Raw genomic sequence first — 12,180 nt, 5'->3', positions numbered from 1 at the left:
TAAAATAGAAATAAAATCTTATCCTATGCCACATGTCAAATTTTCATTGGCCATTGGAGATACCTTATCTCCTTAGTTTTAAAAGAAATGCAAAAAAAAAAAAAAAAAAAAAAACACATAATAATACAAGTCTCTTAGTGGGCCCCCTGCAACAGTTCACTTTTCCCCTCCATCTTTTCTTTCTTTCCTCCTTTCTTTCTCCCTCACCCCTCATTCACGCACACACACAGCAACCCCCCTTTTTCCCATTTCCCTCACTCTTTCTCCTTCCACAAACCCACACACACGGCCTAGATTGGGAGAGAAAGAGTTGCAGGGTGAGAGAGAGAGAGAGAGAGAGAGAGGGGTACTGCTGGCTGGGAGAAAGAAAGAGAAAGAAGAAGGAGAAGAAGAAAGAAGAAAAAGAAAAGAAAAGGAAAGTGACGAATTTGAAGGGGGTTTTGGCTAGGGGTGCTTGAGAGGTAAAATCTTTAGTCTTTCCTTGTAATTTTCGTGTTACCCATGAGATTAGAAGCTAGAAATTGTGTAGATTTGAAAGGCTTTGATTTGGGTTCGAAAATTAGGGTTCTTGAGAGGAATTTTGGGGATTTTGTTATATTGTTAAAATCTTTAGTTTCTCTTTAAGGTTTTGTTCTACCCATTGGATTCCAAGCTTGAAATCACAATGATTTGGAGGATTTTTAATTAGGCTCGAAAATTGGAGAAATTTGATAAGAAAACCTAATTCATAAAATTAATGTGGGGCTTGTATGTGTAGTAGATTGCTATGCATTATTCAAGTTTTGGGTTATTTAATTTATGGGTTGAAACTCTAATTTTACTTATTGGTAAAATATGGGCATAAACCCTAATTTTATATGGATTGTATTAATTTGGGGCTTTAAGTATGTGAACACTAAGAATGTTGTTTGAATGAGTTAATTATATTTAAAGTGTTAATTAATCCTAGATTTTCGTGGGTTCCATGGAAATTGATAATTATAGGATTAAGTGTAATGCTTAACCTAGAGTGTATGTATATGCCTCAAGATTTAGTGATTTAACATATTACGATGTAGAATCATAGTTCAATGTAACTAAGTTATTAGATAGTTAATGCATTAGCGTATATATATGTATTAAATGTAAGTAAAGGATTTTAAGGGCTTTAGTTGAATAGATTTGGGATGACCTATAGAATGTGATACTTGTGGTGCTCAAGTATCTTTATATAGTGTATGAGTTGTTAAGCTAAGAATAGAGTTTAATTATGTGTTTATGTTGTAAATGTTTAGGTGTATCGCAGTTGAGTCAAGAGTTCACTGGAGGGTACTCAACTAAACAAGGTAAGTATTTTACTTACTGGGCAAAAGATACTATATTTTAAGATTTAAAATGTGTTTTGTGATGCATTTGCCAATTTAATAATGTTTCATGAAATATTTGATGAAAAGTTTCTATGAGCTTTTATGAGCTTATGCGATAAGATGATGTTATGCTATGTATATATGCATGGCGGATGTTATGAGGAGATGATGTTATATTATGTATATATGCATGGCGGATGTTATGAGGAGATGATGTTATGCTATGTATATATGCATGGCGAATGTTATGAGGAGATGATGTTATGCTATGTATATATGCATGATGGATGTTATGAGGAGATGATGTTATGTGATGTATATATGCATGGCGAATGTTATGAGGAGATGATGTTGCATGAGCATGCATAGCATATGATTTTATGATAATGATGACTATCAATATGTTTTATTGTTAAGCTAATTAAATTGTAAGTATATTTTCAAATGATGGTTATTTGGAAAGCCTAGTAATTTCTATACTACTGAGTGTCTCTATTTCATGGAGACGGCGGGCTCACAAATCCGCCTGCATCATGGGTAGTGGTGATCCCCGTGGTGCAGGCAATATGGTTAATGTTGATGCAGGTGCGGGGATTATTGAGGATGACCCAGTAGTTATGTATTTGGGTTACTACAACGTTTGAAGCATAGTTGCATCAAATGTTATTTTGTTGGACTAGATAATAGCCCCCTTTTTGTAGAGCTTACATGTATATGCTTAGACATTGTTATTTTGTATATGGCGCATGTCGCATGTGACACTTTTGTATAGTCATTCTTTTGTATGTAAGCTTTAATCACTTAGATGTATTAATCAGCTCTGATGTATTATATTATATCTTAAGTTATTTATATTCTGCTGCAAGTATATAAACTCTAATAAATTATTGATGTTGCATATAGCTCTGTGTGGCATATGATATTGTCAAACAGGTTAATGCACGGGTTCATGACATACTACGGTATCGCCATGCCACTGTGACAATCTGCGTTGTGGGTATGTTCTAATAAAAAATAAATAAAAAAAAAATTAGTCTCGTTTTAATCAAGCGGGTCGTCACAGGGCAGCACACATGAGTACTCCTAGGTTTTTTGGTAATGAATTTACAATCCCAAAATTCGCTTTCCCACGACGCTCGAAGGTACTAGTTTATAATGTGTGCATGTTTTGTACAATACGCAAATTTTGTGTTAGTTAATTTGATATTGTTATAGAGTCAACTTTGATAGTATCATTCCTTTTGTATATTATTTTTACTTGGTTGACTCAGGATACAGCTGCTACAAGGGGTTTCTAACCCCGCATCGCAATGAAAGATACCATCAAGAGACATTTCGTCAATCACGAATACCCCCCTAGAATGCTATGAAATTGTTTAATTACAGGTACTTCTCTCTACATTCAATTGTTGAAAGAACGTTTGGAATTCTAAAAAAAGATTCAAAATCTTGAAGTGTATGCCTCCATTTTTGATGCGATATCAGCGACTATTTGTGGTCACGTGTTGCACCATCCACAACTTTATTCTAAAGGACTACGGTCTCATGAATCTGTTATTTGTTCATGTTCTAAAGAAGATATATGAGAAAACTAGGATTAATGTGTCGCAGTTGGCTACAATGCCAATTGTTTCATACGTCGTGCATGTATAACCACCAAATCAATCTCTTGTAAGTCAAGACTTTATGCTTCAATATTGAGACGCAATAACAAGTCACATGTAGAAAACCTTTAATTCAGAGTAATTTAGGCCTTGTTTCATTTTCCCATGTTGTGTTTTGTTTGTTTTGCATATGCATCCTATTGTGAACATGGAAAAAGAAATTTATAATAATATGCTTGTTTGGATTGTAGTATGCTAGTTGATTACATTCGTAGGAATTTTGTAATAGAATTACTTGTTCAAACAGGTGTTTGAACAACTAAAGACATGTTTAGGCACGTAAAACGTATCAAACCTCTTTTAATTGTCTCTATGTCCGATTGCATTTGTAAAATGTTATTTGTTTGCATTACTATTTAATTGGACAATTGATGAACATATGAGTCCAATTGAAGAAGGTATGTCATTCATGATTTGTGAAGTATGAATTAGCTCAATTAATGAACCTCACAATGTTTTAAAATCTTGCCTGAGAAAAATGTTAGGGGAAGAACTATCTGAGTTCGTTCCATTAACAATTGAGTGGCCATGTTAATTCAATAATTTGCATCATCTATATGAGTTGGCTAAAATGAAATCCTCATTGCCAAGGCAATTTCTTTCATTCACCATATATTTTCTCCATGTGGAAAATGACCAAAAAAAAAAAAAAATCACTTGTTTATTTTTGTGGCGTTGTGGAAAATTTATAGACAAGAAATATATACTTTATAATTTATAATCGAAAAATAGTAGAGGACGATAACTATAAACAATAAGAGCAGCTTGCTCTAAGGTTACAATATCACAGATACAAAAAGAAATGTCTTACCTCTAGATAGAAGAACATAATAATTACATATTATATATAGTGAGCAAACAATTCATTACTTATAGGATTGTCATTTTAATACAACACACCTAAAATTTCAAAAAAATTTCGGTTCTAGCCAACCATTGGCACAATTTAGAAATATTTGACGATCCTTAGAAACTTGAATGTTGAACTACATTATGCTCAAAATGATGAAGTTCTATTTCCAACCCTTTTTTTCAAGGTCGGTAAAGTCTTACAGATAAAACTTGTTTACCAACTAACAAATATCATCAATTTTAAAATATTCACAAGCAACTCAAGAATCAAGAGCCGAAAATAAGCAACTCTACTGCATGCTCACTAAACCGACAATTTAATTATTGCAATTGAGAATCTATAATGGTACAAAAAAATTTAGTCGAGAATGATGCTTAATTGTAAAGTTAGCTTGTTGATGGTGAGCTCGACCTCGTCTCTCAACATAACGAGCATTCATATCTAGAACATCTACGTGGCGTTTCTTGTTAAATGGCTTCACATTGGGAAATAAAATATCTCATTTATTATCTCTATATTATTGAATATACACTTTAGTGGATGAAACAAGATGCATGATATTTAAAATATTTTGAGATTTGCATTGCAATGCTTGACATAGATGATTTGTAATCTCCATAGTTTCTTTCATGAGATGTAAAATGAATACAAATTCAAATGAAGTCATTACTTGATTAACTGAATTTGCTTCTACTAGTTGGGAAGAAATAATTCAAATATCAATAAGTTTAAAAATAGCTTCACAAGTTGGACTAAAAATTTTGATCAAGCTAGTAACTGATTTTAAGTGAGAACTCCAATGAGTATTGATGAGTGCTAAAATATACAAATTTTAGCCCCTTAATTTATGTATGTTAATCTCTTAGTTGTGTTATTTTGCGTTGTTTTATTGCATTTTTGTGTTTTTGTCAGATTTTAGGTGTTTGAAGGAAAATGATAGAAGTTTAGAGCGTAAAAGACCAATTTTGGGAAAAGCTAGAGCTTGGATCGAGCACACCACACCTAGGCTTGAGCGCATCAGCGCTCGAGCGTAGAAGAGGAGTGATTGAATGCAAGGCAGTGCGATTGAGCGCATTCGGATGACCTAGATGCGGAAAGACTTATTTTTCACTTAAAATTAAGTTTTACAAACTCTAATTAGACTAGGGTTTTGTCCTACGATTTCATTAGGTTTTCTAGGGTTTTTAGGATTCTTAAGAACCTATAAATAAACCTCTAAGCCTTTTATAAAATTAGGTTTTACAAACCCTAGTTAGACTAGGGTTTTGTCCTACGATTTCATTAGGTTTTCTAAGGTTTTTAGTTTCCTAAGAACCTATAAATAGACCTCTAAGCCTTTTATAAAAATAGACAATTCTGGAAAGAGGAATAGGAGGCTACTTTAAGAAGCATTTTTCGGTTTCTTCTTTCCCTTTTCTTTTTAATTTTAGTTTCATTATGGGTTACTAAACTCTTTGTTAGGACTAGATTGAAGCCCTAATCATGTCTGTTTAAGATTAAATGCTAGTGCCTTTGTTTCAATCATCTTGTGGTTTAATTTAATTGATTATGTCTATGTGATTGAATTCATCATATGATTATGGTATGGATTTGTTAATTAAATCAATTTAGATGACCGAATCTTGGGCTTAATAAAGTGGCAAAAAAACCTCATCATGGGTTTTTGGCTTAATCAACATGGAAACTAGGAGTAGATATCATGCCCTAGAACTTAATGTGTTTGTCAATCTCTTTAGAATTATGTTTCCCTAAATAACAACTTAATAAATACCATGTTAAATCCTTTAGGAAGAAAAGTATTAGAATAGATACCATGCCTAATTCATTGCTTAGGGAGATCAATAACTTAATATGTAGATACCATGCCCTTAGGTTGACAAGCATTAATTATACCACATGATTGGAATATTGGCCTAGTATTGGCCTAGTATTTTCTTAATTAGTTGGATTAGTGGTGGATATCAAAACCATAACCTTTTCATTATCTTTATCTCTATCAACATGGCAAATCTGTGACAATTTGGCAATTTAATTAGGAAAATCAATATTAAACAAAATCATCAGTTCTTGTGAGAATGATCTCGTATTCACTGCACTATACTATCGTTTGATCTTGTGCATTTGCGAGTAAAGCGTACCAAGTATTTGCCTATTAATTTAGGTGGGTATTTGGCACAACATGCATCTCTAGCCCGTTGTAAAGTACTAATTTGATTAAGTTTCTTTCTAGTCTCAATCTCATCAATTTCAATCATGTAAACAGTTTTAGTGACTCAGGCAACCCACAATTTTTCAAATCGATTGCATGAGGCACAAATAATATTGACAATAAAACTCAAATTAGTAAAAAATTGATGAACGAAAATAACTTCTTTTGATGCCCCCACTAATGCCAATTGCAAACGATGTGCGAAACAATGAATGTAGTAGACATATGGACAATCATTTGAAATCAAAGCTTGCAACCCATTCCACCCACTTCGCATGTTACTTACACCATTGTATCCCTGCCCTTAAATGTTTTGAATGCTATATATTTAGACAATACAAAATATATACCTTTTTTTTTAGAGTTAACAGTATCAGAGACATGAACAAGCTCATAAAAACATTCTTGCACGAAGCCATTTTTGTCAATAAATATTAAAACTAGAGCCATTTGCTCTTTTATTGACTCATCACGAGCTTCATCAATAATTATGCAAAACTTTGAAATTTCATCACGAATTGCCTCTTTCACTTTTGTTGAAAAAACATGTAAAATTTCTTTTTGTATCTGTTGTGCAAATTTTAATATACTCGCAAGTGCACAAATCGTTTGTAATTTAATGGATTGCAAGTGCGAGGTCGAATCCACAGAGAATTGTATTTTTGAAAGAACAACTTATATCTAAACTAATTTTACCCTAACCTAGTTCCAAAAAAAGTTTGAATTTTGAGTTTTGAAAATTAAAGAATAAACATAAACTAAATAAAATAAAACAAAACAAAAGATAAAGGTACTAAGGTTTGGGAATTCTTACTCGCCGAATCGTAACAACATACTTCATGTTCATCAATATTAATCCAAAGTTCTCACAAATTAAATCTTATGTATATTTTAGGGGAAAATGCAGTTTACCCCCCTGAAGTTTCAGGAGTTTTTCAATTTTAACCCAAAAGTTCAAAAATTGGCAATCTACCCTCCTGAAGTTTCAAAAATTGGCAATTTAAACCTTCCGTTTAATTTTTCCGTTAAATTGGACGGAAATTTTTTTTAAAAAGACTGAGGGTAGTGATGTAATTTCACAGATTTCCGTCCATTTAGACGAAAAAAATTAAACGGAGGGTTTAAATTGTCAATTTTTGAAACTTCAGGGGGGTAAATTGCCAATTTTTGAACTTTGGCGTTAAAATTAAAAAACCCTTGAAACTTCAGGGGGGTAAACTGCATTTTCCCCTATATTTTACTATACTTCAACAATTAATCAGAACCATCCCATATATCCATTCATTGCACAAATCATAAAAGGAATCCAATATCAATTAAATCATCAGATGTATTAGTAAATAACAAAAGATATCCAATTTTAATTGAAACACCTAATGTATCCGTAGAACAAATCACAAGGGATATCCAATTTTTAGGCAAATAAAATCAAGCAATCAATTGTACTGAATTATCTCAAATCATCAAGTGTATCCTTGAATCACAAAAGATATCCAAGAATCATTCAATCCAATTGAAAAGAAGGAAACAATTGAAATATAAAACTTAATAAAATCGGATAAATAAAGACTTACATGAAAGTGATGTCGTTGTTTATCGGTGAGGCTTCATCCCCAACCTTAGTTGGGAATTTAGCTCCACATAAAAATAAATCTAACCCTAAACCTAACCTAAAGAAAAACTAAGCTAAAGAGAAAAGTTGTAGAATTTTGCTCTTTGAACTTGTGTATCTTTTCTTGAATGCAAAGATGTCTATTTATAGGCTAAGGGAAGTCTTAGAAGCCGTAATAAACCTAGATAATTTGGAGGTTTGTCTCCCAGTCAAAATAGAAGTCTGAAATCGAAATTAAGGCAAGCAATTTTGACACAACCCGCAAACCCGACACGAACACGACACGAAAAAATAGGTATTGGGTTTGGGCTTATCAGGTTCGAGTCGTAATCGGGTCTACCTGATTAAGACCCAGTAATTTCGTTTTTGGCGGGTCGACCTGCTAGACCCCTTTTTTTTTTTCCTAAAGGATAAGGCAGAGGCACTCAGTAAACCTAAAGGTCCTAAACCGCACCTCTTCCAGTCTGCCTCTCTCACTCTCTGCTTGCTCTCTCAAGTCTCGGTCTCTCACTCTCCCTTCGTCTCCTTTTTTAGTCTTGGCTCTCTCTCTCTCTCTCTCTCTCTCTCTCAGATCTCCCTCCTCGCCGTTGCCGTTAGCAAGGCATCCTTAGTCCTCACCGTCACCGTAGCCACGCCTCTTTGTCTCTGGTATGGCGGTATGTCTCTTACTCTCTCTGTTTCTGGACTCTGATTTTGGATATCATATATTCATATTTTGTGAATCTGTTTGTGTATTGCAATATTGCCCTAATTTCATACAATATAATGGGGCAAATTATATATGTTTTTCAATGTATGCTAATTGGTACTCCGTACTTGCACAATTCTGTTTTGACAAATTTATGTCCAACATATTACATATAGGCATTATTAGTATTTATGAAAATAATGTTAACATATATAATTAGTCAATTACTAGTCATGGAGGGTTTAGACGGTTTGACCCTTGAAATTTTTTATTTATGCTAAACCCAACTAAGTTGTATTTATTTTTCATTGGCTTGATTCTGAATCAGTATTTAACAATTATACGTGTGAGAAATCTGAAAAATCTGAAGCTTAAGAAGCATAAGAGAAGTTGCTCTTTTACCATATTCCATAGGTAGAAGGATTTGTAATTAGCATTTTATAGATTGGACAAGTTTTGTTAATTAAGCTTTAGAATTTTATTTCACTTAGCTATATATGGCTTTGGATTGTTTGCATAAGCGGGCATACAGAGGAAATGAGGAATTGATAGGATCAGAAAGATTCAAAGCAGAAAAACTATTTTCTTCAATTTATGCACCATCTAAGTTAAAGTTTATTCTTTCCATTTTATACTTTTAGAAAAATGATTTCCCTAAACAACATCAAACCCCTTAGGCTTAGGGCATGTCACATATAGGTGTAAAATAATAGGAAAACATATGGATAAAGCTAGAGAATCTATTTGGTTTTAAATAGGAAAACCAGATACATAGATTCTGTCATTCCTTTATTACTGTTTTGTTTTGACTTTTTGGGGCATCAAATCATTTATGTTAGAACTAGAGAATCTATTTGGTTTGGGTTGGTTATTCTGCTAGAAAAATCAATTAAATTTTAATTTATTCTTAAATATTCAATTTATAGTTATATAGCATATAGTCATATACTTCAACTAATAATTATGAATGTAGATGAATATTAAAGAACTTGTTGAAGATGTATTCGAAATTGACGACGATGTGGTTGAATTACATTCACTATAAGATGACTCTGTTTCTGTGGGGACTAGGAGTAAGAAAAAGGAAAAGAAGCGGAAGAAGACCTCAACTGTTTGGCAATTTTATGAGATCGTTCCTAATACTGATCCAAATGACCTGTAGGTATGAGCAAAATGCAAGACATGTGGTAATAAATACAAGGCTCGAAGTTCATATGGAACTGGGAATTTGAGAAAGCACATTCAAGTTTGCGATGGGCAAACACTCGTGATGTTGAGTAGATGCTCTTAACTGGGAAAGCAGGATCTCTGTCAATAAATGACTCTAAATTTGATCTCAAAATATATAGAGAATTATTGGTTGCTTCGATTATTAAGCATGATTTGCCTTTTTCATTTGTTGAATATGATGGTGTAAGACAATTACATCAGTACTTGTGTGGTGATGTACCATCTATATCGAGAAATACTGGTAAGGCAGATTTGGTTAAGATGCATTTGAGGGAGAAAGAAAGGATTAAATCTATGTTGCATGCTTGTCCTGGGAGGATTTGTTTAACATTTGATATGTGGACTTCTTTGACAACTGATGGGCATATGTGCCTTACTGCACATTTTATTAACAAAGAGTGGATATTAACTAAAAGGGTGTTAAACTTTTCATTTATGCCCCCACCATATAAAGGTGTTTCTTTGAAAGAAAAGATATATGATTTGCTACAAGAGTGGGGAATTGAGAACAAGATTTTCACTATAACATTGAACAATGTTTCTGCCAATGATCGTTGCGTTGAGTTATTAAAGCAAACACTGAACATTAAGAAAACCCTTCTTTGTGAAGATGAGTTCTTTCATATGCATTGTTGTGCTCATATTCTTAATTTGATTGTATAAGATGGATTAAAAGAAATCGATGATGCTATCGAAAAGGTTCGAGATAGCGTGAAGTATGTTAAGGGATCACAAGTGCGAAAACAAAAATTTCTTCATGCGGTAAATCAAATGTCATTGGATAGTTATAATGGGTTAAAACAAGATGTGCCAACCAGATGAAATTCTATTTATCTTATGCTTGAGAGTGCTATTCACTATTAGAGTGCTTTTAGTTATTTGGAGATGACTGATTCAAACTATAAGTCGCATTGTCCTACTGCACTTAAGTGGGAAAAGGTGGGTGATATCAATAGTTTCTTAGCTTGCTTTTACGAAACTACATGTGTTTTTTTGGTACTAACTATCTCACTGCCAACTTATACTTTCCTGTAGTTGCCATGATTTATGAGAATATCCTTGAAGGAAGACCTTGTGAGTGCAGATGAGCATAAGAGATTAATGGCAACTCAAATGATCTCTAAATTTGAGAAATATTGGTTAGAATTCAGTAAAGTGTTGGCCATAGCAGTTATCTTAGATCCTCATTACAAGCTTCACCTTGTAAATTATTACTATACGAAAATCTATGGAGTTATGGATTCTATACAGTTCGAGAATGTTCGTGAGAAAATAAAGAACCTTTTTATGGAGTATAATGCTTCTTCTAATACTTCAAGTTCAAGCTCTATAACTGTTCGGCGGTCCCAAGTACCTAGAGCAAAACTATCTTGGCAAAAGGTGAGTAATATCATTAATTTCTTATCTTGTTAGTAACTTAGTGTATATATATATATATATACTCTTAATTATTTATGTTTATATTCTATATGTTTCATGTAGGACTATTTAGCATTTGCTGGAGATGATATTAATTTCCAAAAGATTCAATTGGACATTTATTTGGAGGAACCTAGGTTTGTGGATTTGGATGATACATTTGACATCCTTTCATTTTGAAAAAGAAATCAATTTCGCTATCCTAAAGTAGTGGCTATGGCTCGTGATGCTTTGACTATTCCTATTTCTACTGTTGCTTCGGAATCCACTTTTAGCACTGGTGGACGTGTGCTTGATCAATATAGGAGCTCACTCAAGCCCGATATTGTTGAGGCATTAGTTTGCACTAGAGATTGGTTATATGGAGATGAAGGTAATATTAATTATTTGCATATTTAATTTCTTCGTTTACTTGTATTCTTTTTTTACTACACTATAATAAAATAACACGAATTCTTCTTATTTTTTTGATATAGAACTCACACAAATGAAGTTGGACTTGGATGGCAAAGAAGATGAGGTTTTGACAACTGATGTTAATTCAATTTCCTGTGACATTTCAAATTCATCAGGAACACAATCTATTAATATTTCTTAAAATGATCATATTTGTAGTGTTTCATAATTCATATGTTTGGACTTTGATTACATGGGTGGATCATGGATGCCTTCATGGATCCTTCAAGACTTCAAGTGAAGTGGCATAATAGACATTGGCCCATGGGAACCTAATTTGTATTTTGTAATGAATTATGAATCTAATGATGATGTAGTTTTGAGTTTTTTTTTTTTTTTTTTTTTCTTTATTATTTTGTTTTTGTTAGCTTTTTTTTATTAACTTTTTCTTTATTGCTATGATGGAAATGTTGACACATTTTACCCCTCATTCATATTTTGATCATTTTGAAATAAAAATTTTAGTTTTGTCCATACTTAGACTTTATGCTTTATGAGGTATCGATGAGAGCCAAGTGGCTTACTAGTAACCAAGTCAACCCCTCGAGTAGGTCCGACTTAATAGATTTTGAGGCCTAAGACAACAAATTTAGGTAGGGCCTTTTTTTTTTATTTTTAAATATTTAATTAAATGATTTTAATTTAAAAACATTCTTCTTGCTTTTTGCCCTTACTTTTTTTATTCAAATGATTTGCAAAATTC

The sequence above is a fragment of the Corylus avellana genome, chromosome 7, assembly GCF_965113065.1.
Source record: "Corylus avellana chromosome 7, dhCorAvel1.hap1.2, whole genome shotgun sequence".
Taxonomy (NCBI): Eukaryota; Viridiplantae; Streptophyta; class Magnoliopsida; order Fagales; family Betulaceae; genus Corylus; species Corylus avellana.
Note: the sequence above shows the minus strand (reverse complement) of the source record.